This window comes from Podarcis liolepis, assembly GCF_965112155.1.
Source record: "Podarcis liolepis genome assembly, chromosome: 4".
Taxonomy (NCBI): Eukaryota; Metazoa; Chordata; class Lepidosauria; order Squamata; family Lacertidae; genus Podarcis; species Podarcis liolepis.
In genome coordinates this window covers 53,160,259-53,185,800 of record NC_139558.1, presented here as the reverse complement: position 1 = coordinate 53,185,800, position 25,542 = coordinate 53,160,259, and the positions used below count along the sequence as shown (strand labels likewise).

At 39.4% G+C, this 25,542-nt stretch overlaps 1 protein-coding gene and 1 long non-coding RNA gene across 5 annotated transcripts in view; both read left to right on the top strand.

Annotated features, from left to right (window-relative positions):
- LOC310705604 overlaps positions 1-25,542 on the top strand; it is a 328,640-nt gene that overhangs the window by 36,799 nt on the left and 266,299 nt on the right. The window lies entirely within an intron of this gene.
- DYRK1A (dual specificity tyrosine phosphorylation regulated kinase 1A) overlaps positions 1-25,542 on the top strand; it is a 125,467-nt gene that overhangs the window by 73,274 nt on the left and 26,651 nt on the right. The window contains exon 1 of one of the 4 annotated variants that reach the window (XM_083500198.1): positions 21,511-21,553. The exons of the other annotated variants lie outside the window; for them this stretch is intronic. The gene's annotated coding sequence lies outside the window, so the exon portion shown is untranslated. Of the gene's footprint in view, positions 1-21,510; positions 21,554-25,542 lie in introns of those variants that run through there. 4 annotated transcript variants of the gene reach the window in all.

Below are 25,542 nucleotides of genomic sequence, written 5' to 3'. Positions count from 1 at the left end.
TGCAAGTGAAAGTGATGAATGATATTAGAATTAATTGCACAACAGTCTAAAGCTTGCAAATCGGCAATAAAACATTTTTTGTTCCGTTTTACCATATGTCTGTTTCAGCAGAGATAGCGTAAAAGCCAATTTGTGTAAGGTCGCACATTTAAGCCACACTTTAACATGGTTGGAATTTGGAAAAAAGTGCAGCTTATATTCAGGCCAATACGGTATTTAATACTGAAAGCAGTTGGCAATTAGAGATTAAACAGACACGTACAGTGGTACCTTGGGTTAAGAACTTAATTCGTTCTGGAGGTCCATGCTTAACCTGAAACTGTTCTTAACCTGAGGTACCACTTTAGCTAATGGGGCCTCCTGCTGCCACTGCACCACCGCCACACGATTTCTGTTCTCATCCTGAAGCAAAGTTCTTAACCCAAGGTACTATTTCTGGGTTAGCGGAGTCTGTAACCCGAAGCGTCTGTAACCTGAAGCATCTGTAATCCGAGGTACCACTGTATTTTAAAAATTGACAGGCAAATCTATTGATCACTAAGTTATTGGTGTCTCTTCTAAAACTACACTCTGTTTTGAAAATAACTTCTGTGTCTTCATTAAAGAGGATATCATTACTATAGATATTTTAAATAAGCGATTTGTAGTTCAGTGCATGTATTATCAATGTTTTGGCTCCAGATAAGGACATTTGCTAATGTTTGACAGGCACATTGACTAGTAGCTGGGGTTTGAAATCCCCCCCCCCCATTTTTTCATCAAGTATATAGGTTACTTCATTCTCTTAAGATGTCCTGATATTTGTTCTGTAATCTCAGAGTGCTGCATCTTGTTTGCTATGAGAACAGCATCCTGTTCTCACAGTGCCCAGCCAAATGCCCATGGGAAGACTGCAAACTGGACAGGAGCACAACAGCACTCTGCCCACCTACAGTTCCCGGCAACTGGTATTCAGAGGCATATGGCTCTGACAGTGGAGGCAGAAAATAATTTTTGTGGCTAGTAGCTGTTGATAGCCTTGCCCTCCATGAATTTGTCAAGTCCTCTTTTAAAGTCATCCAGGTTTTGGCCATCATTGCTTCCTGTGGAAGCGAGTTCCATAGTTTAACTATGTGTTGTGTGAAGAAGTACTTTCTTTTATCTGTTCTGAATACTGTAGCCGAGATAGAGGCAATACTTAATGAGCGATGAATGAGATCAAATGTATCTATACATACGTAGACTTTATTTTGTTTGTAGATGAGAACTGCAAAAGAGGCTTTATGGAAAAGGTGCATTTTAGGAGGGACTTGAAGGAAGAGGGAGGTGGTAGTATGTAGTTCTGAGAGGGAATTCAAATCATTTAAAGTTTAAGCAGGCAGCAAGAGAGAACAAGCAAAGCTTTATAGAAGAGCTAGAGACCTTTGGATGGTTGACAGTCTGGAAGAGTGAAGGTTTTGAGCAGATTTGTATCAAAAACCAAAAGCAGAAAGATAGAACTGGACAAGTATATAGAGTTCTTAAATGATCAGGACAAGGAATTTGCACTGGATGTGGAAGACACAGAGCCACTAAAACAATCTGAGGCTGCATAAGCTTTGAGAAGACGGGTGTGACAATGGAAGCTCAGAAAGGAAAATGTAAGTGGTAACAAGAATAGAGCATGAATTGGAGCATAAATGGTATTATAAGACAATGCTCTATAGGGAGAAGCAGCAGGATTTGGTGACAGATTGAATATAGAAAGCAAAGCAGTGGGGAAAATTGATGATAAAAGCCAAGGCTATTTGCCTGCCAATGCTGTGATATCAATGGATACTGAGCAGAAGGCATGGGATGCATTTGGGAATGCCAGTTTATGTGGGTCTTATTTGGACTTTGTTCATTGGACTAGCTTTGGCCCCTATTGTGGCTGAGTCATGCCATATGCCCGTCACATCAAACTTCTCATAGCTTAATGATACCTAGGAATTTGAAATTTCTTTCCAACTATGTGCTGTTAATTGTTCCTGATTAGTTCCTTGTAGCTTGTCAATTTCCTTTCACATCTTTTTGTCTGTTGCAACTGATGCCATTGGTGCACAATTGAGGAGGGTGCTACATCAATATGTTATGAAGTTGTTGCATGGTGCCACAATATTGTACGGAGTATGTGACGTGTGAAAATACTGAAGTCTGTGTACTGTGCACTAAATCTCTGGCTCTCTTTAAGTTGATTTTAACTACTTTGGAGTTGTGAGAAGGCATTGCTGTCATAAAAAATTAATAATTACTAAGAAATGTCTAAATGCTTTCCATTGATTTGATCTACAGTCTTTTTTTCTGGATCAGGCTTATTTTGCAGTATAACATCTGCTTAGCCACTTTGGTCAAGACAATGGCATTATGAGTAAATAAATTACTTATTCATAAAATTTTAAACTTGACTTACAGGCACACTGCCCTCACAAGGCAGTTTGTGAGAGTTTAAATCCCAGCATAAAATGAAATATTCCATCAACTTAATAATTTGTAAGTAACAGCAATACAAATTTAAAAGCACATCACATTATAATTAACAAAACACAGACTGGAACAAAATATCATTTGAAGTTCTCTTGAAGACCAACAATGACATACATATTTCCCTAGGAAGGAAGTTCCTATGAAGCAGGATCACCCCTGAAAAGGTCTTATGTCCCCATTGTTTACCAACCCGGTAACACAGATGAATAAAGAATGTAAAAAATATTGCTCAAGTGTTCTCCTAGAACTTAATGTTGTAGTGTATTGTAGCTTTACCTGGGTAGAAGGTGTGATTAAATGTGGGGTGGCAAAGGAAGGGGTTTACCAAAATATGTCACAGCTGTACCTGGTTCTGAGTGATGCATTCCAGATTTTAGAGACAGTACTAGGCCTCAGTTTTATTTATATACAAATACTTTAAGGCTACTTTTTAGGTAATACTCATCCAAAGTGGCTTATAAACATAAAACAATAAGAGAAGAGGCAAACAATAATACATTAGCTTAAAAACAGTGACTCAGTAAAGCTCCTCATGAAAATATTAAGAGCCATAAAAAAACAACCAAGCCAAACCACAGCCTGTAAGACATCACACATGGGAGACCAATAGAAAAAGAAAGTTCTTCAGTGCTTTCCAGAAACTCAGCAATGTCAAAATTGGCATCAGCCTGATGGAAAGGAATTCCAAATTTGTAGGGCCACTATAGAGAAGGACCTCTTCCTTGTGGTCACCTACTTTGCCAACATAGGGTTAAACACCCCAAGAGAGGCTCTGAAGCAGATCTTAAACTGTGGGCAGGAAGGTGCAGACTATCCAATATAATGTTTTGGCCTGGAAATGCTGTGCAACCGATATATAAAAAATGTTATAGATGCTGATTGTCCAGCCACATACTGGACTAGCTGAAATTTCTTTAAAGGCAACCCCATGTAGAGCTCATTGCAATAGTCTGTTCTTGACATGACCAGAGCATAGATCACTGAGTCAAGATCAACCCTCTCCAGATAGGGTCCCAATTGGCATAATAGCCCAAACTGGTAAAATAAAATAAAATAAAATAATAAAATAATAAAATAATAAAATAATAAAATAATAAAATAATAAAATAATAAAATAATAAAATAATAAAATAATAAAATAAAATACCTTGCTACTGATATCTTCACTGGATCCAGGGGCATTCCTAACTGCATATTTAAGACTTTTGGGGGAAGTACCAGCCCAGCTTGTAAACTGCCTTCTGGAGCTGAGGCTATGCACAGCACCTCTGTATTGCTCAGATTCTGCTTCAACTAGTTTGTTCACATCCACTCTAAAACTGACTTCAGGCACTAGTTCAGGATTTCAACAGCCTCCCTGGAACCTGAAAAGGAAGAGGAAGGTAAAGCTGAGTGGTTTCATGTAGATGTTGAGAAGCATGAAGGACAAATTAGAGACCTGAGGGCCTCTGCAAGCCATAGGCTCTGAGGCAGAGCAAAATGCCCATAGTATCACCTTCCAAGTTTTATCATCCTGGAAGGAATGGAACTGTTGTATAACAATGTCTCCTAAGCCTGATTCCAACAGGTGACCCAGAAGATTACCATGGTTGATCAGAAGCCATAAATGCCTTCTGTAGTTGTTAAGTGAATTCAAGGTAGCATAGATTCATGAGACCTTTTCCCATTGCCCATCACTGCTCATGCACTTGAGCGTTCAAGGCCTCTGAAGTTTCAGTTTGTATATAGTCAGTGCACACTGCTGCCTAGAAGCCTCTTCAAGGCCTAGTGAAGCCCAGCTAATCAAAGAGCCTAGGGACATTGGTATGCCATTCAGTTCCAGTGGAATTTATATTGCGTCAGGAAATTCCATGGAAGCTGTCCTGAATTTGAAAATAATGGATTTGTCAGCATGATTGCTACATGGGGTTTCATCCAGTCACAGGCATATTTCATATTCTATTACCTGGAGTGATTTTTAAAAATCACGTATACATGATGACTATTAATCATAAGTGAAATCCAGGAGAGGTGCGCTTAAGCGCTCATATTTCAGACAATTAATGGATATCCATAACTTAACAATCTTTAGCCACATTATGATACTTATAGTCAATATTTTTAAGGACTGGTAATGTCTAACATGCTCATGAAGGAACTGAGAACGTGAATCACTGTTTCATATTTATTAACGATGGAGTACATGAATGAGATTTTTTATTTGTGGTGGTGAAAAACATGGTAGCTCTAAAAAAGAGCTTTTGAGGTTAAAAAACACACCTTAAAACCTTCTGTATGTCAGATCTCTTCTAACTTGGAGCATAAAGGCTTTGTTGAGGAATAGAGTATCCCCCCTCCCCACAAAAATATTCATGTCCAGTAAATTGGGACAGGTCCAGTTTCTTCCAGCACAGTTTGGATTAAAGTAGGGACACATAATTATGTTGAAGATAATTACCACCCTATCTTATAGTCTTGGATGAAGCTGATTATCTGGATCTATTTCAATATGTTTTAGGCCTGGCTCCTTTGGAACTGCAACCCTACAATTTCTCTTGAATCTTTCACTCTTGGGCATCATCAATATGCAATATGCACTCAACACTATGGGTTGCATTCAGAGTAGCATTAAGCAGATTGTTGTGTCAGCATAAAGATATCACCCTCACAATTGAGCAATCTCCCCCTCTCTTTTCCTATGCCCCCATATGTTCTGGGTTTCCCTTCAACCCTCAGGAGGAGATTGGGGATGGTACAGGTTGCTTGTCGGAGGAGGAGAAAGGGAAAGCCCATTGTGCTAGTGCTATTCCTTGTGCTAATGCAGTTACTTAGTTGAATACTTCCCCATTTCTCTTTTGCATTGGATTCAGGAGTGGTGTTGAAAGTAGATTACTAGTCTTACTGAAGTATAGATTTTACAGTAAGTGAATTTCTACTCTTTGTGGACTAACAAGTTACTATGAAGCCTAGATATATTCATTTAAAATTCCCAAAGCCAGGCACACAAGTGAGAAGAAAGCTTACAGGACCATTTATTTGATCTTAGTACAATCTTGTACAAGGAGTTTTGTGTTGTTTTGTAACCTGTATTCACTGTTGGCATCCTTCGGGGGGTCGAGATGCCAGCTGGCTACCCCCCAGCTGGATCATGCCCTTCCAGCCGTGACGATCCCCCGATCTCTGGTGCGACGTAAATCAGCAACTTCAAAGCCTGAGCATACTATATTAGCAGAGCATACTGCGCAAACAGAAGTGGCGTGAGGCTTGTGGAAGCGTACTAATAACTACAGATTTATTAAGCATAAATCAGGACAAAGAAAACATGTCGTCTCTCTTTCGTCTCCTCAGTTCGAGAGTGAAAAGCAAAAGCTATACACACAACGGAAGGTGCCAGCAAGCTGTGCTGGTATGTAAACAGACATGTGACATTCAACAGTTCCATGTCTGCAACTAAAGGTGGAATGGAATTTCCCAACATTCATATGCCCATCAAGAGAAGCTTCAAAGATTTTTATGTTTACCACTATCAAGTGATCTTTCTAATGCCCACCAGTGAATGATACCAATTTAGGTTTAGTTTATCCAGTTTGGTTTCTATTCTCTAGAATCATATTTTAGAATGATCCCCCCCAATGGCATCTTTCCTAGCTCCAGAAAATGCATGTGCATGGTGTTTCTGTATTGGTGTTTCACTACATTTAGATTACTAGGTAAAACTTACTTTTACTCTAATGTTTACTTTACAAACTAATACTGTATGTTATAAAGCGATAGATCCTGAGAATTAGTTGTTCTTGGGTTCCAAATGAAATATGAGACTGAACTGTACAAACACTCAGACCTTGTTAATGTTGCTTCAATGCCTTCATTGGGGGGAAATGTTGTTGGGGACACATTAGTTCACAGGAGGATTGATGGAGTAGTAAATAACTATGCAATTATTTTATTATTCAATTATTTTATAAATAGAAAAAGAATGATTTATTGGAAATTTGGTGAATACTTTCTGTATGTGATATGTTTTAGAATGTATTGCCTCTCAGTTTTTAGTGTTATTTGAAGGATCAGGGCCTGCCCAAGACATTTCTCTGCCTGAGGCAAAGGCCAAAATGGCACACACATGCACTTATTCCACATATAGTAACAAATTCTACTTTAATACTAGCAAAGGGGCATTACACTGCCTCTGAGGGTGATCAGCAGGGTAGCTATAAAGGTGGAGGGCTAGGTACATGTCACATAGCTCTCGTCTCCAAGGTATGGTCATGAAGTTAGGGAGGAAGAGCTGAGGGTCACCACCGCCTCTCATCATATGCTGCCTGAGGCACTCACTTCACTCTGCCTAATGGTAGGATTGGCCCTGCGAATGATGTTTTTATTATATTGTAGTGTACTGCCCTGAAATTGATCAAGATGGTGAGTAGCTATGACAATTTTAAAAGAAACAAAAAATAAGGGATATAACAGACATGGCAAGAGACGGCTGTTAGTGGAAAACAGAAGCCAAAGTTTCTGTCTTCTCACTGCCATACCAGAGGAGGTGAGGGGTATGATAAAAGTATGGTTGAGTATTATGCAAATGTAACCAAGAAAAACTGAAAGGAACAACAGAATGATATTAACAGAATTCATTTAAATGGAAACAATTTGAAGGATGACATAGTTTCAAAATACTCAAATTTTAGAAAGCAAATTTCAAACAAGAATGCAATATAACATATCGCTTGCTTATCACAATTTTTCTATACTCACTTATGGATTTCCACCAGTCTCTGGACTGTTTTATGGAAGAGAGTATTAAATGATTTATGTAATGTGGGTATTGCACATGATGTATTCATCCCTTGTTTAGCTCTTGCTGTAATGGTTTGGCATGCTTGCTGTACATTGATAGGGTAGATGCTTGCCATTTTTCTCTACCAACTGTTCAGATATATCTTATGTCTTTGCATGTACAAGTGAGAAATGCTTGATTTAATTTGTTGACTTTTGTTGAGAATTTACATGCATAGGTAAAAACATCTAATTTCTAATGAGGACTAAGAAACCTTTTGATTAGAAAGTTCAAATGCTTTTAATTAAAGTTACAATATGCAAACTAAAAAGCACTATTTATTGCCCACAAAAGGGTATATATTTATGTTTGAATTTAAATTCAGCAATTTCCAATTTATACCCTGCCTTTTAGATTTGCCTTAGTAACCTGATTGCACAATAATCTTAGACTTCATGAACCATGGTTTGTGAGGCTGGGAATGTGCACTGGAGCCAAACCCTCACTCTCCCCCCTACCTTGCCTCATGAGCTGCTTTGGTGTTTTGTTTCTGGCTTGTATTAAGCGAAAGTTCTTGGCTGTAGCAGAACTGGAGAACTCTGGTAAAATCCCAGTTAGGAAGCCAGAATGGAAAGCCAGGGAAATTATGGATTAATACAAGTCAGAAATATAGTAAAGTGCCAATGGAGTGTACAAGGGAAGGAGCATTCAGCTCCAATGCCCTTTCCCCGCTTTTAGGAAATATTAGGTGATGAAGCCCGGACCAACTGCCGGAACTGGCCACTGCTGCATACAAAACATTAAATTAGCTTAAATGTACTTAAAGCAGAACAAAACACCTGCATCATCAAATTTATCACATTAATAAAAAGTATTGTATTTACTCTGTTTTGGATAGGACTGTACTCACACTGAAGGAGCAGGTTCATTCAGTCACCCTGACCTTTCGCCCCTACACCATCTCCATAAGCAGCAGCAGCAGTGCCACTGTTTGTGGCTCAGCTTGGCAGTGCCAACCAGCCCTGCTGGCTGCTCCTCACGGAGCTGCCTTTCGAAGACAGTTAGGAAACTGCAGTCAGCAAACTATCAGTTGCATTCTGGGCTAATTGGGACTGGGTGTAATGATACTGCATTGGTGCTTCACTAACTTAGCTGACACTCTGCTCATTCTCGGCCCAATTCAGGGCCACAGCTTAACCCTTTGAAGTCTTTTAAGCATGGGCTTGTTTGTCTTCACTTGTGCTTGTCTGTAAACCAAAATTTACCTGGTTGAATTGGAGGACATTCTGTGAATAAGGTGACACCTCCCTCTGAACATGATGGGCAGGTTTTTTTAAAAAAGCACCTTTGCCTCCTCTTCCATGGAAGGAATCATCCTGCCCTGCAGATCTTACCTTCTTCAGGAGATTTAGGTCAGGTCTTTTGTTCCTTAGGGAGAAAAGTCAGCTTTTTATCAGTGTTGTGAGTTATTTGAAGTCTGCTGTTTTGGGGGTTTTTTTTGTCTTGTAGTTTCCCCTTTTTATGAGCTAACTTATGGAGTTGTCAGAGTTCTAGAGAGTTAGATTAGTTGGGGGTTCAGAAGTCATTTCTGCTCTTCTGGTTGGATCTGGAGGGTAGTTCAACTTCTCTCTCTGGAAGAGGAGGCATTTTTTTTAAAGACAATGCTTATTGTGTTCAGAGGAAAGTGTCATCTTATTCACTGAACATCCTCCAACTCAACCAGTAAACAGAAATTAAGTACCAATTTCCATTTTTTCAGCAGAGGCCATTATTTGGGGGCAACTGCCACCTGAGATACGTTAAGGGGTTTCTTGGGAGAAGGTCTTCTCAGTGATGACTTTCTGATTGTGGAATATTCTCCTTGGGTATGTTTGCCTAGTTTCTACCTTAATATCATTTTGGTGCCAGGCAAAGACCTTTTAAATTTCTCAGATCTTTTAATCACTCTTTATTTTGGCTGTTTTGTATACTGATCTTAATATATTTTGCCCCCTTTAGTATTTTTTCCCCATGTTTTTAAATTGTTTTCTTATGTTTTGGAGTTTTGTAGGGGATACTTTTGATTGAAGGGCAGTATGTAAATCCTTAATATTAATAAAAATATGAACACGAGAAAGATAGGTCTCTTTTTAGTAGGAAATTCTATCCCAGAGAATGCTCTCTTCTGAGCCCCAATTCAACTTGCAAGAGGAGGGTAGAGGACAGCTGATAGGGCTATCATTTGCCCGCCTCTTGTGAGTCAGGGCAGTTAGAAGTCGTTCCCAAAGCATGGAGGTGTGGATTCATGAGGGAGAAAAATGTCTCAAGAATGCTGAGCCTAGTCTGTGCAGACTTTTCTAGGTCATTGAAAACACAGTGAATCAAGCTTGGAAACACAGTAGCAACAAACACAGGGACTGCTTGCTTTGAACTCCTGAAAAGAGGCATACTTCTGTGTTTTGTACCACATGAAACTTCTGAACAGTCTCCTAGGACAGTCCTTAAAAGGGAATTAATACAGTGGTACCTCGTCCAGTGTCCGCCTTGTCAAGTGCCCGTTCCGTTGAACGTTCGCTGCAAACCTAGAAGCTACTTCCGGGTTCACCACTTGCTCATGTGCAGAAGCACTAAATCGCGCTTCGTGCACGCGCAGAAGCACAAACTACTCCACGTGTGTGCACATGCGGCTCTTTGTCCTGCGTCCTTTTCGGCTAGCAACCAGGGCTCTGGAACAGATCCCAGTCGCAAAACGAGGAACTGCTGTACTCTTTCCTGTTGAAAAATACTTATTCCTGGGGAGAGGGACTTGGTTGACATTCCAGATGGAACTGGAAAAAGCACTCCTGGCCACTCCAGGAGCATGCCCAGGCTGCAGCCCTGCTCTTTTAGAGAGAGGAAAGACATGCAGTGCTACCTCTCCTAGATTGACTGGGTTACCAAACATCATCCTTTCAATCTTTCCTAGGTCAAGTAAAAGGAATTGTATCTAAAGAAAACAAACTAATATATTAATTTGCTGCACAGTGTGAGGTTTTTGGTTTTACATGCGCATTTGATGTTCCATTTATAGGTTTATTTGTCAATCTGTTTGTACTGCTATTAACTCTGACACAACTTCTGATAGTGCTTCAGGGCTTCCCCTCTTCTCCTCTTGCCAACCCCAAATCCATTGTAGATGGTCAGGAGTATGCCTAGAACAGCATGTAAGGGGAGGAGAGTGGAGGTAAGTTTGTCTGGCAAGCAGAAATGCTTGTGCTGATGGAACAATAAGAAGAGTGTGACATTGAATTCCTCCCTGAATGTTGAAATATCATAAAGAAATTTGGTACAAACATCTAAAATACAATTCTGTGTTTCATGGTTGAATATCAGTGTAATCATCCCTGCATCTCCTGTTCAAAATGGAGAGGAAAATGTAAGATGTAGCAGAATGCAATATTGGCCATGAAGAGTGAGGCATCAGGATGAAATAAGGTGTGAAAAGTTTTTGTATTTCAAGGATGAACCCCAGGTCAGCTAGTGCAACAATTTTGAAAGCAGGTAGGTAAGATGTACAAAACATCTTAATATAATAACTAATTTTAAGTTTGAAAGTTCATTATGAAATGTGGTGTATATGTCATACTTCTTCCAACAGTTTAAATTTGCTTCAAAATGTGGTGATGGCAACTTACATGACTTTTATAAAAGTGGATGACAAATTCATGGATGAGATAGCTATTGATTCCTGTTGGTCATAATGGCCATCCAGGACCAGAGACACCATGGTTCTGAATACCAGTAACGGGAGCCAGTGCTCCCTTAAAAGTAGTTATTGCCTTCATGTTGTGCTTGTGGGCTTCTCTGAGGCATCTGGTTGGCCACTGTGGGAAACAGGATGCCATGCTAGATAGGCCTTTGGTATGATCCTGCTGAGTACAGTATTTGCAGCAGTATTATTATTATTATTATTATTATTATTATTATTATTATTATTATCCAGTTGATGTTAAACATCTTCTTGGCCAGCATACCTTTTTCAGTGGTGGTGCAGAGGAAATAAAAGTATATTGTAATGCAATATTTACCTTTGAAACTTGAGATGGATGGTGTGCATTATTCATTTCATTTTTAAATCTAAGTTCAAAACTTAGACCTAAGTTCAAGGTGGCTAGGAGTGAACAAAGTGTCCCCAATCCTTTCCTTTTTATTGTATATATGGTTAATACAGGGATATAGCATTTATTGAGGAACTTTTATCCCTGAGACACTCATATGCCTACTCCCTTTCTAATTAAAAATGAGTCATATCTTCACTAGATAAAATATTGCAGCAGAATTAAAGCTGCTAGTAGCCATATCCTAAGACTTACTGAGCCAGCACATAAATGCTTAGGATGGTAAATACAAACACACATACTGAAACAGTACTGTATGATGAAATGTAATAATTTTACACTAAATATTCAGAACAAATTTAATTTATTGCTGATTTTTTTAGAATAAAAAACTTACTGTCCAGAAGAGCTATTTGAACACTTCAGTACAAATGCATTAACATGTTGATACTGAGGGTCTTAATTTTGGATTTGATGCATACTCACTCACTGCTACTCCTGTCCTTGGTCGGCATGAAAGAAACACTATATTGCACAGTTCAACTTGTGTAAAACTGTGTTGCACCTAATAAGAATTTGTTCATGCAAATATTTGTGCATGACCAGAGTATCCTTGCACTTGCACATACCAAGTGGGCCAAAAGAGTATTTTGACATGGAACCTGCAGCCACACACGGCATTGTTGCATGGGGAGCACAAACTCATAATTTGACTTCTCCCCCAGCCCTCACACTGCCTTCCTAAAGATGGGTAAGCAAGGCACTGGACTTTGCGAAAATGCACAAGACTCTGGCAGGGTCCTGGAGCCCTCACACCTCCTTCCCAAACCCAGTCCCTTGCTTACTAAGCTTTGGGAAGGCAGTGCGAGGGCTTGGGGGCAGGGTTCAAAATTAGGGTGCATTTTGCACCTAAAGATTCTCCATTTGTGAGCACCTCAAATAGTCTGGGTGCTATTTTTTTTGCGCCTGGCTGACACTCACGTATTACTGAAATGTATGTGCTTTGAAATGTTAAGGATAGACAATATGTTAAGGAGTTTAACTATAAAGAGGGAGAGTATTTTGAAAACTGAAGTATGGTACCAATATTTTCAGCTAAAATGTTATGTTAACAATGTTTCACTTATATGAATTGCGTATTAGTTCATGCTTATCAAAATAATAAATAAAAAGTGTTGCTGACTCTCTCTCCCCTCCAGTGGGGCCTACACATTCTGTTTTGGTGCCCACAACCCATGTCCAAGAAGTCATTTGGTTCCTAGCTTTTCTATCCCAGTTTCTAACACTGCCGGGGCGGGAGTGTCAAATGTTGCTGAGGGCTGCCAAAAAGGCCTCAAGGGCCACACTTTGGACCACCCCGCTTTAAGGGGTAAACTGTAAGTTTTAGTGGTTTCAAATTAGTGATTGGTGAACTCTCCTCAACTTGCTTTGGAGTCAGCTTGGTATTTAAAATGTTTGTTGGGAAATTATTTGATAAAGCTACTATGTTTTCTTTGGGTTTATCAAGTTTGCTTGTGTGTGTATTTAAAAATAATAAAATAATATGCTACTAATAAAACTTCACAGTGGCTTACAGAAAGTTTAATAAAAATGTTAAATAACAATACTAAAGCAAAATAAAATGTTTCTTCAAAACTAGGAGAATAATAATGAAAAAGCAAGCACAGAAACAGCCGGTCAGCAAAAAAAAGGATTTTTGAATTAGATAATGCTTAGTCTGCCTTTAAAAAAGACAGCAAGGAGGAGGCTATACATTCCTCTTTCATGAGAGAACACCACAGTGTCAGGGCTGCCAATGAGAAGACCTCTGTGTCTCATAGAGGCAAATGTATCCTCTCTGAAAGTTAGAATCTGAAGCAGTCTTATCAGAGAATAAGCGCCAGGGTTATGCAGGTGGAAACATTTCCTGAGATTATCAGCACTAAGGCCTTTGAAGGCTTTACAGTTCCAGACCACTACCTTAAACAGATTCCAGTACAGTGGTACCTCGGGTTACATACACTTCAGGTTACATACGCTTCAGGTTACATACTCCGCTAGTACTTCGGGTTAAGAACTTTGCTTCAGGATGAGAACAGAAATCGTGCTCCAGCAGCACGGCGGCAGCGGGAGGCCCCATTAGCTAAAATGGTGCTTCAGGTTAAGAACAGTTTCAGGTTAAGAACGGACCTCCGGAACGAATTAAGTACTAACCCGAGGTACTGCTGTAATGAATGGCAGACAACATAGATGTCAGAATGCACAGTATATGATAATGGACTGAGATCTCTCAGTTGGTACAGCATGAGACTCTAAATCTCAGGGTTGTGGGTTCGAGCCCCACTTTTTTTGTGGATTGAGCTTGAGTTTATTCATCCAGTGCAGGGGTAGGCAACCTAAGGCCCAGGGGCCAGATGCAGCCCAATCACCTTTTTAATTTGGCCTGTGGACGGTCTGGGAATCAGTGTGTTTTTACATGAGTAGAATGTGTCCTTTTATTTAAAATGCATCTCTGGGTTATTTGTGGGTCATCAGAATTCGTTCATTCCCCCCCCCAAAAAAAAATATAGTCCGGCCCACCACATGGTCTGAGGGACGGTGGACTGGCCCACGGCTTCAAAAGGTTACTGACCCTTGATTCAGTGCATCAATAATTTTAGGTACACATTTAGGGATGTCACCACATCACTTGAGTATTTGTGCATTCGTGTAAATGGTGCCATATTTATGTAGACTACCATATTGTTCCCTAGAGATTGTAGTTCAGTTTCAAATACAGTGGTACCTTGGGTTAAGAACTTAATTCGTTCTGGAGGTCCGTTCTCAACCTGAAACTGCTCTTAACCTGAGGTACCACTTTAGCTAATGGGGCCTCCCGCTGCCGCCACGCAATTTCTGTTCTCATCCTGAAGCAAAGTTCTTAACCCGAGGTACTATTTCTGGGTTAATGGAGTCTGTAACCTGAAGCTTCTGTAACCCAAGGTACCACTGTACTCTGCATACAACTCATAGCGCCAACTGTGATAGGAAGATTCCTGGGAATTCTGGAGCCTCCCTGCACCCTCCCTCCAAGCAAATATATCTAAGATCAAGAGGGTTTTGGACTTGGGGGCAGAACCGTAGCCATGTAAAACATTAGCAAGAAAATATTCAAGAAAATTGATCAGCCTTACTACATAAAAGGCTGCTTGGTTGGGTGGTCTGGTTACAGTTTACAGCAGAAGTTTCACTTCAGAATATGGCTAACGCCTGCGAAGTAGCTTGGTTAAGCTGAACATGGACCATATATGTGCAGGCTTTCTTTTTATATTCTAAGCTGCAGAAGAACTTGGGGTGGTGTAGGAATAATTGAATTATGCTTGAGTTGTAATACAGACAAATGTAACAACCTAGATAAATTTGTGCTCTGAACCTGTGATGTAATGAACTTCAACATTCCTTTAAAATAATATGAGGCTTTCCCCTGGTCACTAACGTTAGCAGACTTGGTAGACAAGTCTTTTTTGTAGTGGCACCCAACGTGTGGAATAGCCTCCGTAGTTCTCTGTACTTCATGCTTATTCTCACAAAATTGTAATGCTAGGCACAATGTGGTTTTATTTGGGTATTTAAATTTGGTTTATCATTGTTTTATTGCCATTGTTTTTTGATTTATTGTTTTTAACTAGACTGTTTAATTACTGCCAAGCTGTTTATAGTCTTGTTTAATCATTCATTGATTTAGGTTTTTATTTGTAAGATGCCTTGACAACTTTTTAAAAAGATGTTGAGATAAATATATTAAATAAAAGATCTAGTTGAGAATTAGCTATTCTGGAAAAGTGGAAATTTATTAACTTGCTTCTTGTTCACTATTAAAACAATAGGGCTGTTTTTCTGGAGCTTCAATAAAGAAACATAACCGTGACAGACTGGTGACTTGGTTTTCCCCACTTTAGCATTCTTGTGTTATGATTTACTAGTGCTGTCTTTTTAAAGTCTTAATAATAAATGGTATTAAAAATGAATAAAATAAAATAAACATAAGCAGAAATTGCATACCCACCTGGAAATACCGTATTTTTCGCCCTATAGGACGCACCTTTTCGCCTCCAAAAATGAAGGGGAAATGTGTGTGCGTCCTATGGGGCAAATGCAGGCTTTCACTGAAGCCTGGAGAGCGAGAGGGGTCTGTGCGCACTGACCCCTCTCGCTCTCCAGGCTTCAAGAAGCTATCCGTAAGCCGTGGGAGCCTGGCGCGAAGTCGCGCAGCTCTCCCAAGGCTGGAGGAGAGCTGCCTGCATCCTGAAGCCTGGGGCGCGCTGAGCTCAGCGTGCCCCAGGCTTCGAGCTTCGCGCAGCTCTCCGCAAGCCGTGGGAGAGCTGCGCGACTTCGGGCAGATATCCGCAAGCCTGGGGAGACCGGCGCGACTTCCCGCCGGGCTCCCTAGGCTTGCGGATAGCAGCCTGTTCTGGGGGATGGGGTCGGGGGAAGCTCGGGCTTCCCCCGCCCCAGCCCCGTGCCTGGGGGAAAAATAATTTCCCCCCTTTATTTCCCCCCCAAAAAACTAGGTGCGCCCTATGGGCCAGTGCGCCCTATGATGCGAAATATATGGTAGGTTTTATTGAACTCAGTGGTGTTTACTTCTGAATAGCATGCATAGGATTTGTACTGACAGTTTTCTGTGAGTTAAATAAGCAATATACAGTGGTACCTTGCAAGACGAATGCCTTGCAAGATGAAAAACTCGCAAGACGAAAGAGTTTTTGGTTTTTTGAGTTGCGTCGCAAGACGAATTTACCAATGGGCTTGCTTTGCAAGATGAAAACGTCTTGCAAGTTTGTTTCCTTTTTCTTAAAACAGTTGCGACTTGACTTCGAGGAGCAACTCGTGCTTCGCAAGACGAAAAATTCGCTAGACGAAAAAACTCGCAGAACGAATTAATTTCGTCTTGTGAGGTACCACTGTAAATAAAGGCTATTGCAATAAAAAGTATTGCTGAGAATTCTGAATTGTGGCTATATTATATTTAAAAAATGGTTCCCAAACTTTTTAAAGCTTATGGACCAATTGAGATGCATGCTAAATGAGTGGAAAATGCACAAGTAATCTGCACATTCTGTTTCTACAAGTATGGACAACTGGCAGAGTAGGTTCTGATTAGAACTAGGGACTTAAATTTTTGCAATGAAATTTTTTCTGTAGATTTACCTATCTTCCAGTTTGCATCAGATCCCTAGAGAATGATCTGATTTACAATGTTTATTTTTCCATGTATTTAGTAAACAAAGCCAAACACTTTGAAACTTCAGGACTGGTCTAATATTGTATTGGCATCCATTCACTTCTACTTATGAACTTATGAAATGGAAATCTAGTGGATCTGATTTGTTTTACTGCATTTGTCTTGAAAATTATAACCTTCCCATCCTCCCAAAGTAGCCCAGAGTGGCAAACAGCATGCACATGGGCGACAAACAACCAAACAAACAAACAATAGAATTATCACTACCACCACTACTACACAGAAATATTAAGCATTGGAAATTTTTCCACTGCACGTCTCTAGTTTGAATGTTTTATAAAACAAATCCCAAATCCTGAGCAATAAATAATATGGTACATAATACTATTCTCAGTTAGCTATTTGCTTATCTTTAAATTGGGAATGTGCCACTGATATTTACCTAAGGTGGGAAGATGTTTTCCAAAACAAGTGACTGGGTCATACATTTCACATACTTGCCCTCCTGTGGCAGCCATAGTGCTGTGCTTCAGTTCACTGTTACAGTTCACTGTGAAGGCCAGAGCATACCACAGCCACAGGTATTATAGTGCTGTGCTATGTACAGTTTTTCACACATGGCTTTTCCATTTTGGCTTTATTTCTGTTAAATAAATCATGACATGGTGTAATATGTCATGTGTTGTTGTTTATCTGAGGTTGCATTTACCTAATTTTAAGACCACCTAAGGAACAAATGATTGTTATTATGACTTCATATGTAAAATTCAAAGAGGGGGCACTTTCTTTTCCCCATGACTGTATGTAACAGTGAACTGAAGCACAACTCTATAATGCCAGTAGCTGTGGTATGCTCTGGCCTTCAACTTTTAAAAAACAATATGACAAAAGAGTCCCAGGAACAGCTGCCTTAGTGCTTTGCTGTGAGTGAAGTATAAGAACACTATGGCTAGTCTCCTGCCTGCTCCCCAATCCACACTGTTTAGGCCAGAGAGGGAGGTGAGTATTCATTCTGTAATGAGCAACAGTAACTCTTTCTCCAACTTGGGAAAATAAAGCACTCTGCAGTGGCAATTGAAAATCTTTTGTGTTTTTTATCCTGCCTGTACAAGGAAACTTAGTGCTGCTGTCCTGTAGTGGCAAGGAGAGAAGGGTAATGTGCTAATCATCATCCCATGGAAACCGAAGTGCAGAGCTGCTTTAAACCCAACCAAACAAAATAAATCAGGATGTTGTTTAATGTTAATTGCACAGTTATACAGAACTCTAGAGTTTATAAGCTTATATTTTCAACAACAAAAAAAGTTATGCACTTGGATCCTGAGATAAGGCGAGTCAGCTAATGAAACGATAGTTTCCTACCCTGCCTCTGCCCCTAGAACATACCATTTGAGACCATATGTGCACATTCCCAATTAAATGATAAACTGTACAATTTGCATTTTTCTGACTTGAATAAGGATTTTCTTGGCATGCATCAGGTTATATTTTGGGAAGAGGTGGTGAGTTAAAAGCATATCTGCACCAAAATGAAGGAAAATCATGGTATGATCCCCCCCCCCATCTCTTTCTCCTCATTGCAACTATCTCTGGCCTCCCAAAACTTTTTTTTAAATGAACTTGCTGCTAGATTTTCTATATCATTTAGATAGTTTGTTTGTGTGTAAATTTTGTGTGCTCACATTGATGTACAGTATTACGAATATGAGGGGAAACATGTTATGGAAAGGAGCACAATTTGCATTCTTCTGCTCACACTCCTTTTTTTAACAAAGGAAAAACGGGGAAAGTGAGGGGGGAAAGTACAAAGATGTGTATAAGAAAGAGGGAAAAAAGCAATATACAAAAATGCATGGCAGTATACTCCCATACATTCTTATATAAACTGATACAGTGGTACCTCGCAAGACGAATGCCTCGCAAGACAAAAAACTCGCTAGACGAAAGGTTTTTCCGTTTTCGATTTGCCTCGCAAGACGAATTTCCCTATGGGCTTGCTTCGCAAGACGAAAACGTCTCGCGACTTTTTTTTCTTTGTCTAAAAACAAAGACATGTTTTGTTTATAAAGTTAATTTATTTTCCCTTAAATTTTTGAACTGCTCTTTACAGTATGTGTGACTTTAAAGAGCAGTTAATAAACTGTTGTTGTACCAAATTTGGCTTTGTTTGGACTTTTTTTGACCATAGGAACGCATTAATTGATTTTCAATGCATTCCTATGGGATTTCGTGATTCGCAAGACGAAAAATTCGCTAGACGACAAAAATTGCGGAACGAATTAATTTCGTTTTGCGGGGCACCACTGTATAGTGTTATTATCCTAATACATATTTTGATAAAATAAAAAAGTTCCTTCCAGTAGCACCTTAAAGACCAACTAAGTTAGTTCTTGGTATGAGCTTTCGTGTGCATGCACACTTCTTCAGATCTGAAGAAGTGTGCATGCACACGAAAGCTCATACCAAGAACTAACTTAGTTGGTCTTTAAGGTGCTACTGGAAGGAACTTTTTTATTTTGACTATGGCAGACCAACACGGCTACCTATCTGTAACTGGAACATATTTTGATAATAGCCTTCTATATTCTGTATAAACTCATTCCAAATGTTGTCATATTTATCCAAACAAAGTCTACATCTGTAAGCAGTCTGTCCATAAGTTGCAAGTGTTATCATATTGTCGGTACATTGATTAAAGTGTATCATATCTTTATTCTTCCATCAATATCAGTCTCTTGGCCACCATTAGGGCACGTAGAACCCATTTTTGTTGCCCCGGTGTTAATTTCCACCCAATAGGAACACTCTCCTGTTCATAGTGTGTAGGGTAGGACAATGCAGCACCACCAGAGAAGATAGAACCCATAGACCAGGGCAGAAGCTACCATTCCAGCTACATTCCCTTTTCCCCAGCCCCTTCTGTACTTGCAGCCTCCTATGGGCATTCTGTTATTGCTAGCTGGTAGATGCTGTGCTTTGCATGTAGCAGAAATGTGGTGAGGCTGAGACAAGAATGGTGTCTCTTGCCCTGGTACAGTTTGTTGATTTACAAATGAGTTGTTGCAGATACTCAAGCTTCTTGCCAGTTCTGAATAGTAAGATACTTTATAGAACTTTCCACATAGATCACAGGTGTTCTAGATGTTATCACTGCATTGTTTGCGGTCACTGCCTGCATTATTTCAAACACTGTCTTTCCAATAGCGAGGGCTAGAAACTTGTTTTAAAACTAAAGCTGGATGTCTTTGGATTCTGTGTCAGCTGTTACATGTTGTTAAATTCTGTGAGGGGTTTTTTATATATATGCGACAAGCTATCAGTTCTAATTATGTTGCTCTTGACACTAATCCACTGAATTTGTTAGTATTTCAAAGTTCCTAGGAGGAAATAGGGAAATAAATATATGTAGTTGATAGTTAACACACTCCCAAATTTCATAATTTAGGAGTTTGGGGTTGCAACATAGTACAGATCCTACCCACCTCACTTACAGAATTAAATGCTTCTTGGTTGGTTAGAGTGTGGTGCTGCATATTTCTGTATTGCAGGGGGTTGGAGCAGATGATCCTCAGGGTCCCTTCCAACTCCATGATTCTGTGGGAAATGGAGCAATATTTCTGTAAGCATGTGCAAACTTCTGAGGTGGATGGGGTGTTTCATCAAGGCTTTTAAGCTATTGTTTGTACCTTTCTCTTACAATTCAGCAGCATCTGTTTATATCCATTTGGATAGTTTGAATCAAATTTATATCCCACCCTTTCTCCTGAAGGAACCAAGGGCAGCAAACAAACAGCATTTCAAATACATAAATAAAATAGCCAAACATTCTAAACATTTTCTATGACTTATCTGATGCTTTTCACAGGTATTTAGGTGAGGGAGTAATGAAACAGCAAACACAGATGAAGTGAGTTGAGTTTGCTTGTAATGATTTAATAATACGTTTGACTGCTCTCAGATCCTCCCTCCTTTTAAATACATTAAAACACCTGAATATCACTTTAGTTTTCAGCCTGATGTGGAGCTCTGCAGCTGCATTGCACTTGTTCTTGTAAGAGGTTATGCTTTGAAAGTAGAAATTAGTATTTGTGTCTTGTGATAAGACTTTTGGGGCACTCTGTTAGGAAACATATCAATATTTCATAATTCCCATGAGAAATACTGGTCACAATATTTTTTGGTTTTATGCATATTGTGTATCTATATGTATCAAACCTATATTTATACTTACTCATGTTTTATTGTCCATTTGCACTTTGAAATGCAATGCATTTGTGCTTGCTACCTCATGATAAAAACCTAATCATGTTGAATGTTTTCCTTTTATATGAAGTTGATGTATGAGTATTCCCAATATTGTTGTTTCTTAGTAATTCTGGATTGCATATAAATTGAAGAGAGACAACTTAATGTAGTGGATTGCCAGCAGCATAATGTCTTGTATATTTTCTGAGTTTTTAATTGCTCTTTTTCTTCACAAGAACAAGCTATCGTCTCTATTTCTCCTCTGTTCTCCTTAGACTTGTGTTTTATTTATCTTAATAATTATTGAGAAATATTTTGACACCTCTAAGACTAATTAAATGCTCTAAAATATCCAGCAAACCTGCTGTAATACAGCTGTATTGTGAAAAGAGAAATCTAACTCCTAATGCAGTAATTAGCTCAAATTCTTGTGTAGCATTATTGCATTGCACTGCCCTTTCTTTGGGGTGGTGAAATTTAGAACGCTATTCTAATCCTGTGCGGTTGTGGCTAATTTTGCTGTAAACTTGAAAGTGTTAACAACAACTTGAAAATGTGACAAAGCTCAATTTCATTTCTTGTTTATTGCTTGTTTTCCTATTGGACAATGGGAAGCAGCTCTACCCTGGCAACTAAAGCTTGCTATTTGCATAACCTGCTTTGATTGGCCAGCTCTCTGACTAACTCTTCCAATCATACGGTGTCGTTTTAGTGGTAGGCTATGCTAATTAGCTGCTGTTGCTGGGGTTCAGGGTGGTTTCTGTGTGCTGTTCTGCTGCATTGTGTTGCCTGGTGAGAGACATTGATAAATGAGTATTTAATGATCTGCAGCAGTTTCCACTCACTGCAGGCAGACACAGATTTTAGAACAGAAGTAGAAATAAGGAATTAATTTCTCTTACCTACCTACATTGAAAAACACAGATATTTAAAATCTTTATGCTAAGATTTTTATGCAGACAAAATATTTGCCATTAAATGTGCATTTTATAGGATTTTGTGTTTAGAAGTACAGTGTTTGGTGCTTTCCAGGGAGAAGAGTATTGCAGTTTTATCTTTGCTACTATTTACGGATATGAGATTAAGGACATTACTGTATTTGAGAATTCTAATGCAGTATTAAAACCTGGGATACTTAAAAGACAGAAACAAGTGCTTAAGGATTCTGTTTGAAATAGATGTGATTTGTTATATATTTGTGTACGGACGGTTATGTTTGGGGGAAATGGCTCTTTTAAAAAAATATATGATTTCATGGATATTCTTAAAGGGGTTCATAATATATTGTACATAGTTCTGTGCTTTAAGAAAAATGTGGGTTGTTTCCCCATGCAAGTCCTAAGCTCTGTTCTTTCCTGTCATCTCCACTTATATGTACTATCCAGCCATCTATCAAATTTTACTTGTCCTGCCTTTTTTTCTCATCTGCTGATCAATGACTGTCATCTTTTTTGCATGATACTAATAATCATGTGGTTATCTTATATTTGCTCTTAATTTGTGCTAAGAATGTTAAATTTATTACCTTTGTGTCATAATGAGCTTGCAGTTATTTGATTAGATAGGACAGAGCAGTCTATAATGTGTGTCAATGATTTTCTACACATACACGCAATTTAAGAAGCAGAATATGACTATGCATCTCTACCCTTATTAGTAGTATTGGAGTTGCATTGATTTAGGGATGCACTACAAAAATAATTTGGATATAGCAGTAGAAGGAAAGGAATTAAAGTTTGATTGTGTTTGAACACAGAAGTAAAATAGTAGAGTAGAATCACACATTTATTTTTAGCACACTTGTACAATACAGTGGTACCTCGCAAGACGAAAAACTTGCAAGACGAAAGAGTTTTTCGTTTTTTGAGTTGCTTCGCAAGACGAATTTCCCTATGGGCTTGCTTCGCAAGACGAAAACGTCTTGCAAGTTTGTTTCCTTTTTCTTAAAACTGCTTGAAGAGGTGCAGTTGCGACTTGACCGTGCTTCTCAAGACGAAAAATTCGCAAGACGAAAAAACTCGCAGAACGAATTAATTTCGTCTTGCGAGGCACCACTGTATAGTGTTTAATGGAACAAGGCCAACAAAAAAGTTAATTCATGACTTTGTTTTAAAATTATTATTATTATTATTATTATTATTATTATTATTATTCCATTGGTTCAAGAACATTCACAATGAGATAATTATATATTGCCCTCTGACAAATGTATACTTTATGCAATAATCCTCACTTGGAAGGACAACTTGGTGGTTGCCTATGGTGAGTATGAATTGTTTCCAGGCAGCCATTGAAGGAGACTTTGTAAGTTGGAAGAGAATTGCTCTTTTCTTTTGGACTGGCAAAATATGCCACAAATGTCTGACACATAGGTGGATGTGGGCAGGTGTGCTAGTAATTGTTTCAGACCTATTCAGTGGTAAAAAAAGCATGTCTACATCAATGTGAACTGTACTTGGATGATGGACTACGACTTGGATGATGGACTCAAGGGCATCCTGATCAAATTTGCAGATGACACCAAACTGGGAGGGGTGGCTAACACCCCAGAGGACAGGATCACACTTCAAAACGACCTTGACAGATTAGAGAACTGGGCCAAAACAAACAAGATGAACTTTAACAGGGAGAAATGTAAAGTATTGCACTTGGGCAAAAAAAATGAGAGGCACAAATACAAGATGGGTGATACCTGGCTTGAGAGCAGTACATGTGAAAAGGATCTAGGAGTCTTGGTTGACCACAAACTTGACATGATCCAACAGTGTGATGCGGCAGCTAAAAAAGCCAATGCAATTCTGGGCTGCATCAATAGGAGTATAGCATCTAGATCAAGGGAAGTAATAGTGCCACTGTATTCTGCTCTGGTCAGACCTCACCTGGAGTACTGTGTCCAGTTCTGGGCACCACAGTTCAAGAAGGACACTGACAAACTGGAACGTGTCCAGAGGAGGGCAACCAAAATGGTCAAAGGCCTGGAAATGATGCCTTATAAGGAACGGCTAAGGGAGCTGGGCATGTTTAGCCTGGAGAAGAGGAGGTTAAGGGGTGATATGATAGCCATGTTCAAATATATAAAAGGATGTCATACAGAGGAGGGAGAAAGGTTGTTTTCTGCTGCTCCAGAGAAGCGGACACGGAGCAATGGATCCAAACTACAAGAAAGAAGATTCCACCTAAACATTAGGAAGAACTTCCTGACAGTAAGAGCTGTTCGACAGTGGAATTTGCTGCCAAGGAGTGTGGTGGAGTCTCCTCCTTTGGAGGTCTTTAAGCAGAGGCTTGACAACCATATGTCAGAAGTGCTCTGATGGTGTTTCCTGCTTGGCAGGGGGTTGGACTCGATGGCTCTTGTGGTCTATTCCAACTCTATGATTCTATGATTCTATTCTATACTTAGTACCATCAAGTTTTATCCCAAGTTCTAAACCATGGGTTGCCAACCATTTTGGTCCTGTGAGAGCATTAGACTTTTGAGAGTGCAATAATTCCCTCTGGTTGCTTGTTTTCCCTCTTCATTCTTCCCCTTCCCCTCTCAAACAGGCAGAGAGAATGTGTTGACACACACACAGACCTCTTTTCAAAGGTATATAGATGCTAGTTGGATCCAGTATAATTTAAACATAACCTCTTGAGTTCACATAATTCTGCATGTGGTCCTCTAAGAGCACCTGCAAATTAAAACCTAGAGTAGACCACACAGTAAAATCCACAAATCTAATGTTTCCAGCACCACAAAAATATTGACTGAAGGCACTGATTCTCATGGATCCCCCCCCCTTTAGATAGGATGAAAGCCCACCAACATATCACGTCTATGGACACAGAGAACACCTATGATTTGATGATAGTTCTGAAGACATCCTTTTAAAAAATCGTGGTAGCATTGACTAAATGCAAAATCCATGGCAGATCTGTGATTTGATATCAGTTTTTGGGCGGTGGTGGTGGTGGTGGTGGTGAGAAAGAAAAAAGAAACAATTTCAAGAGGAACCCTTTTTACTAGATTCAGCTTATGTGAACATGCACATTCTGTCTCCTGACTCCTGTGGAACCCTACTTCCTCTCTCCTGTCCACTCTGTTTTTCTCTCCCACCCCAGTCAAACTGCTTTTTGTTCAGCTGTTGAAAGCAAATAGAGCTGAAAGAGGAAGCAGGAAAGAACATCATCTTCCTTCAGCTTCCTTCTTAAGCTCTATGAACATTTAACATTGGAAACAAAGCTAACCACCTCAAGAAGAATGAGACAGTGAGCCATGGTGTATATATGCAGAAGCTTCATGGGCACCAGGGGATGTCTTCATGGGCACCATTGCTTATGTTTGTACTGTGCATAATCATTTCCCCTGTATTTTACAGCCGAAAATACTGAAAATTATGTCACTGGTAATAAATTATGGTAAAATAAAGTTTGTAGTCAAGGCAGTTCTTTTTGTTATAATTATTTATTAAATTTGGATTAACACCCTTCATCTGAAGATCACATGGCAACATAAAAATACCAACAGCATATATAAGTAATGGCCATTGAATAGCATGGTACTCTGTGCACAGTGTCAAAGAGTCAGCATACATATCCTGATCTCCTTCATATAGAAGCAAACCAAATTATGTGTCTAGAAAACAGACTTCAGCTATCTGCTGTGTCTTATAGTCATGTGCAGTCTTCTAAAGTTTGCATTACATAAGAAGAGCCTGCTGTCCGGCTAATGGCTCATCTAGTCCATCATCCTGTTCTCAAAGTGGGCAACTAGATGCAGGTAGGAAACCTTCTGCATGAAA